The following is a 7333-nucleotide window of genomic DNA, read 5'->3' as shown; positions in this document are numbered from 1 at the left end:
CGACCTGGGATGTGGTCGCCGTGCTGTCTCTGAACCAGGTCGTCACTGCCCACTGAGAGGCAACAGGAAGGGAAGAGAACAAAGGGACTGAGAAACAAGCAAAGTTTAGATCAAAATGAAGAGACTGGAAAGGGAAAACATGCAGCAATGAGCTGGAGGAAGAGGAAAAGAGGGCTGAGGAGCAGGAAAGAGGATGAGAAGACCAAGAAAAGGCAGAGCCAGCTGGACAGGGAAGATACAGCGAGAGGGGATGGGGCTGGGAACAGGCAAGGAAGACAGAAAGACAAACAGGACAGAAAGACATCAAGAAGGAAAAGGGGCAGTAATCTGGACAGAGATGGAGAAAGAAGCAGCAGGCAAAGGGCAGACAGGCAGAAAGACAGAGAGGGAGCAAGAGAGAGAAAGAACAATAAGGGTTGGGGCAGGATAGAGATTGGGAAAAAATCCTGGGGTGGGCAGCCAGAGGAAGAGGGAGTAAAAAAGAAGAGGGGCAGGAATAGGCGCAGGGAGCAGGACAGAGGGATACAGTGAGAAATGATGGGGCACGGAGCGGGACAGAGCAACAGACAAGAATGACGACAAAGAGAAACCGGGGATGATGAGAACACAGAGGGGTGGAGACGGAGAGGGAGATACGAGAAACCCTGCACAGAGATTCAGAAGGGTGGGGGAATAGGTGAGGAAGCAGCAGAGGAACAGAGGGAGAAGAGATGAAGAGGAAGAAGGGCACAGCAGGAAAGAGGAGGGAGCAGGGAGGGACTGGGACACAAAACAGGGTGAAATGTCCCCAAAGGCCCAGGACTCACCGCACTTCCTGCTCTCTGCACTGCCAGGCAAGCTGTGGAGATCAGGCACTTCTGTCTGTGAGAAATGCAGTTGTGATTTGTGCTGAGACGTTTGATGTTTACAGATACAACCAAATGAGGCTCGGGCTCTGAACCTGCAAAAAGGAAAAGGTGGGTAAGTTCTACATAAAAATTTTGAAACTTGTTTATGAGGTTATATTGATAGAGGGAACTAACATTTTCAGGGTTAACCAACCACATAATAAGGGCCTACTAACGAACTAACACCCAGCGCTGTTTTGCTTATGGTCTAACGAACAAGTGTTTAAGGAATACAATTAAGGAATTGAATTAAACGTTGTTTATCCATAGAAAAAGCCTAAGTTATTTATTTCATTGCTTTACAACAAGTGATTGAATCTGCTATAGAAAAGTTCAACCCCCTCCTCTATAGCAAAGGACAAAAGAAAGTATGGATTTTTGTTGCATCTAATCCATAATGCAAGTACCAATTAAAACGTGTCTGCTGGAGTGGATATCCTGGACACGAACAGGCAGGTTCCTGGTGTTGTGCCCATGGTGATTCATCCACTGTGGCCGTGGGTGTCAGGCCTTGATACAACAGACACAAAACCTTGGGAGAGAGGTGATCACAGTAAAACACTTAAAGATAATGAGCTAGCACACTTGATTTAGTCTTTATTTAAAAATACACACGGCTGCTGTCTTTTTCCAGTTTAGCTACGATGGGCTCCAATATCTCTATTAATTCTAACTACAACGCGTGACAAAAATTAAGGGGGGAAAGCTTTGTTTTTACAACGGTAAATACAGTCTAAATCGTAATTTGGGAAACAGATAAAGGGGTGTAGCAGATGAGGCACAGACTCTCTTTAGGATGCAGAGAGACATTTAATACAAACTCAGGTTTGCATTTGAAACATCGCGGACCTCTGTCCTTGATGTACCGATCCTGTATCAATCCCTCTGTCCCTGATGTATCCACTGCGTATCAATCCCTCTGTCCCTGATGTACCCACCGCGTATCAATCCCTCTGTCCCTGATGTACCAATCCCTCTGTCCCTGATGATTCATGTCCCACACAGTCCTTGCTGCTTGTGTTGTTCCACCAGCGCTTGTTCTCACACTGTGACTCTTGCAATTTCTCACGGGCCTGATGTCACAACCCTGCCACATCTCCCCTTCTTTGTTTAACAATTGCAGCCACAGCAGCGTGTAACTGCACAGCCATTGCACCATTAAAGCTTTTTTCAACCATTCGTTGTGCACAAGAGAAGACACATGGTACACAATCAATAAGTACAGACTCCACATACAAACATTCTAAGCAGCAGGTTAAAGGGCCGTGTCTTGCAATTTTTGTGGCACCCATAACTGTTACAGAATCGCTACTTAATATTCCCTGCATAGTGTTTAACACAGAATAATGAGCTCCCAGTCAACTAAGAATTCTATTTCTCTGTTCTCCAAGTCAGGATCTATATTAATATATTTCTGAGCTGTCGGTTTAAGACCGTGTAAAAACTCAGTGGGAGACTCCTCACAATCCTGTTTAATCTCAGAAGGTTTTGGCATATTTACAGCTTTAGGCGCAGCGTGTCTAATCCCGTATAAAATGCACTGGCGATACCAATGCAGCCTGTGCCCCGATATAAGGATATCAGGATCCCACCCTGGACTGACCGAGGGACAATTTTGATCTCATGTTCTCTGTGTATTCTACACCAATAGCTGTTCTTCAACAAACCTTTTACTGGTTTGCATTTCTTTCCCTGATTATCCTTTTTCAAAACAAATGGATCTGAAGAGGATAAAGACAATGCATATGTAACATTATATATTGTGTAATATGCCTTATGTAATAGGCAATATATGATTTAAAATAGATATCTTACTACATATTACATGCAGCACATTACTATACTACAGATCTCAAAGTATACCCACCTAGACCTGTGAAGCATATTAATATTATTTACAGTGGCCACCATTAATTACAATATTCAATCAGATTCTCCCTGGTTGACGCCCTGTTGAACAGCAAACGATCCTTTTCCAATGTCAGAAAACACAGCCTGGGGGGGATTTCTCACGAATCCTCCTGCCGATTGTCCACTACCTACTTCACAATCACAATAACAGACAATTGGTGAACCCTAAGTACTGGACTATAAAATCCCCCAAGACACAAGTAACAACAACAACAAACCACTAAAGCCAGAAACAATTATACAATTGCTAAGGCACAAACAGCAAAATCATTAAAGGTACCTTTATCAAATTGCTGTTCCCTCGTTTTTCTCTTTATTGTTTTCTCATTTTCCTCTTTAATTTTGTATTTCTTTCTTTTTTTAAGTTACCCAGTTTACCAAAATGCGCAGACGCGAATGCGCAGACCCAACGCGCTGCTGTCGCGCACGTCTCGCGCAGGCAGCGTGCCAACGCAACCAGACAATGAAAGTGCCTTATCTCATTGATGGGGTTTTACCCGCGTCCCGAGCTGGTCCGAGGAGCTGTGGTCCCTTCCAGGAATTCCCCGGTGCCGGCACAAGGTCCCAGAGATCCTGGGATCCACGGGAGGTCAGGCAGATTATCCCATCCTCGTTGCCAGAAATGATACCGAAAAGTCGTCAAACAGACTCTTTAACACTGTTTTGAAAGTGTTAAAAAGCAGGCACTTCTATTACAGCGCGCTGGGGGATCGCTCCTCTAATCGAGTGTGCGTTCCGCTCTCCTCTGGTTTTACAGATCGTGGAACTCCTCAAACAGCAAAACATGCCAACCAATGTTACAGACGTCTCGTGCTCTTTCACCAGCGTGTGCAGCAGCAACGAGAAATCTGGAATGAGCGTCTACAGAAACACGTACGTATTTACCCAATTCAGAACAATGCGTTACATCCGCTGGCCGTACTTCATTGGCAGTAACCCCTCCTGGATTAACACCCTCTGTGGATGGCGCGGGTGCCAACTGTTGGCAATCAGGGCAGGACATAAGAACGCTCCTGGCCTGATCCACTGTCATTTGAAGTTGTCGTTTTAACGCCTTTGCACTCTGGTGAAAGAATTTATGTGATCATTTAGCTTGCTCCAAGGCTTTAGGCACAGTGAGCGGCACAGCTCGTGCATCGGCCCTCCTACTGCCTTCCGCAAGTGGTCCTGGAAGGGCCACTGCGAGAGCGGGTGTGCATTGCATAATACCTATGATGTCTATGATTTATTAGAAACCATAGCATTCTCAATTCAGCCATCAAAAGAGGATTATCCTCTTCCTTAAGAAAAGAAGCTTCCAGGCCGTTAAGTATGCCAGCCGCATAATATGAGCCAGTTACAACATTCAAAGGCTTGTTACAGAACACCTCAAAGCGATCCTAACAGCTGTCAGCTCAAGAACTTGTTTGACTCTTGGTCTCTTTTTCTACCTTGTGTTTGCAGCACTGGGTATCTGAGTTTAGCCATGTAATTACAACTTTATGTGAGCGACCAGAGGCATCAGTAAATAGAGTCTTGTCGCTTACTGGTCGTTGCTGACAGCAGCATGTATTGCGAATTCTCCTTCGTTGTAGGAAGAAATATACCTTCAGGTCTACCCCATACATAGCATATAAACGTTCTCTGCCTTTAATTATCGGTTTTGCATACATTTCTTTTATTATCCAAACTGTTTTCATTGGTGTGTGAGCTAGAAAAACCCATACGGCCACAGTCACCTTTCTCCCTCCTTGAGCTCTCCTGACCTGCGGTTCCACCACTGGTGTCTTCTTTCTTGATCCCTCTTGACTGGCAGGTGCGCTCCAACTCTCTTTATCCATCACTCTTCCTCATGGGTTCACCTCCTTCCTTGCTTTTCCTTTGCATGCTGCTCCCCCTGAAGAGAAACACACAGAGGACTGAGCTACACCAGCCCAAGGGCACTACAGTCAACAGGGGCTGAGTCCGGGGCTGACACCTCCCCACACCCCACAGCGCGCCCACCTTGCCTTGGCACCAGCCCCTGGCACAGCCCTTCCCCTCAGCTCTGCCCTCCCTGCAGCACAGCTTCCGCACGTGCCCTGCTCAGGCTGGACCCCAATGTCACGGGTTAGAGATGTCACAGCTCAGTACAAATGCCCACGGTCCTCACCTGCTCTTTGGTACTTGCGGAGGGTCACGTCGCTGTGCCCCAGGGCACTGGCCTGCACGGCCCTGCCCGGCAGCGGGAGCGTCTGGAGCTGCCGGCTGGTTCTCCAGCTTTAGGGTCACCCGCAGCAGCCCGCTCTCCTCAGCTCTGCACACCCAGCCAGTTGCGCCGCCCAGGCAAAGTCAGCTTCACCCTCTGCCCTACACCTCACCTGCAAACAGCCAACTCTTCAGCTGACAACCGTCCAAAACCCACCGACAAACCCTCCAAATCTCAGCCTTTCGCTTTCAACTGCTGCCTCTAGTGCATCTCACAGACAAGCCTCCAAAATCCCCTCATCCTGCAATAATACTACGGCACTCATCGCCTGCGGGAACAACCGCCACAATACCATGCAAACACCAAACGGTTCTGGCACGGAAATATCGCTTTCTCCTCCAGATCCCACCTACACCAACTGCTGACAAACACACGCTGTCCTCACCAAAGCCAAACGCTGCAACAACCAGCGACAACTCAAATGTGCGTGTGCGGCGCAAAACCGCAGGTGTGAGCTAACGCAGAGCTGGGCTTGACAGCTGCACAGTGTGCACCCTGTGGCTTAACGTGGCCAGTCACTGCCATTCCGCCTTCTCCCTGGGAGAAGCGCATGAGCACAGGCTGCTTCAAGGCACGATGCGAGCGGTTTGGATCTCCGGGTCTCTGAGGGCGAGAGCGATAAATGTGATCTGTGTGTGGCGCAGGAACTTCCCGTCCGCTTGCTCCTCCATTCAGTCAGGTGCTGCAAGAGAGGGACAGAGAAAGAAACAGTTAGGACCGGATTAACAACCTCGTCATCCCTGTCCCCAAACCTGCAGGCGTCCTAGGAGGCCTGATCTAAGTTTGGCTCTTCTCCCGCTCTTTGCTGGAATACTTCACTGCACAAATTTCTGTCATGAACACTCTCTTAACCAGTCTGATGTGTTCATAGCTCCCAGCCCAGCGTCCATTCCTCAAGGTACCTCAGCATTTCCCTTTGAAACCAGACCTGAGTGCCATCCCGTCCTGAGCTCCCTCAGCATTGCCCTCTGCAGCCTCTCCGACGTCATCTCCTCCCCGAGGTCCCTCAGCCTTTCCCGCCAAAGCCCCCCCGATGTCACCCCCTCCCCGAGGTCCCTCAGCCTTTCCCACCAAAGCCTCCCCGATGTCACCCCCTCCCCGAGGTCCCTCAGCCTTTCCCGCCAAAGCCCCCCCGATGTCACCCCCTCCCCGAGGTCCCTCAGCCTTTCCCGCCAAAGCCTCCCCGATGTCACCCCCTCCCTGAGGTCCCTCAGACTTTCCCGCCAAAGCCCCCCCGATGTCACCCCCTCCCTGAGGTCCCTCAGCCTTTCCCGCCAAAGCCTCCCCGATGTCACCCCCTCCCTGAGGTCCCTCAGCCTTTCCCGCCAAAGCCTCCCCGATGTCACCCTCTCCCTGAGGTCCCTCAGCCTTTCCCGCCCAAGCTCCTTCCGCGTCGTCCCGCCCTCAGGCTCCTCCGCCGCTCCCCCCGTTCCCGGCCCCTCCCGGCGGCAGCGCCGCCCCCGCCCCTCGCACCGCCCCCGCCCCTCGCACCTCCCCCGCCCCTCGCGCCCCCTGGCGCCGCCCCCTCCCGCTCGCCTTCCTCCCTCTGCCCTGTGGCACCATGGGCTCCCCCCTCCGCCCCACGGCCCCGCCCGAGCCCCGCGCAGCGCTCAGCCCGGGGCTCCCTTCCCTCACAGCCGCCCGCGTGTTTCCCCCTCGCCCCTTGCTCGGCCCGGCCCGGGGCCGCGCTCTTGCGGCTGCCTGCCCCTCGCCTTCCTCCTGCCCAAACCAGCCCGTCCCTCCCCCTCCAGCCTCCCCCCTCAGCCGGGACCGGGGCGGCCCCGGCCGGTCTCCCCGGTGTCTGTCCGCCCGCCCCTCGCTCACCGCCGGCCCCGCCGCTCCTCGCGCGCTCCTCCCGCCGCCGCACCGGCGGCACGCACTCCCCCGCCCCCGCACTTACGCAGCGTGGCCCCGCCCATCCGCCGCAGGAGCCAATCCCGTCCGCGCCCGCCACCGGGCCCCGCCCCCCCTCCCGGCCCGGAGCCGCCGGCGGCCGCAGAGCGGCGCTGTCCGCCCGCAGCGCGGCCCCGGCCCCGGCGGGGCAGCGGCAGCGGGGCCGGGAGCGCTCGGGCTGCGCCTGCCCGGGACGGCCCGGGACCGAGGGCTCCGCCGCTGCAGCCCGTTTCGTGCCGCTTGCACCCCCGCCTTACACGGCTGCAGCCTTCCTGCTGCTTTAGCTCACACAGCTTTCTTCCTTCTACCTGCACAGCAGTTCACACTCACAAACGTTGCAGAACAATCTACAAACCTTACAAAGATAGACCACGGACCACAGCTTCCTGAGCTTTCGGGTTAAAGTTCCTGTAGA

The sequence above is a fragment of the Nesoenas mayeri genome, assembly GCF_963082525.1.
Source record: "Nesoenas mayeri genome assembly, chromosome: 29".
NCBI lineage: Eukaryota > Metazoa > Chordata > Aves > Columbiformes > Columbidae > Nesoenas > Nesoenas mayeri.
Note: the sequence above shows the minus strand (reverse complement) of the source record.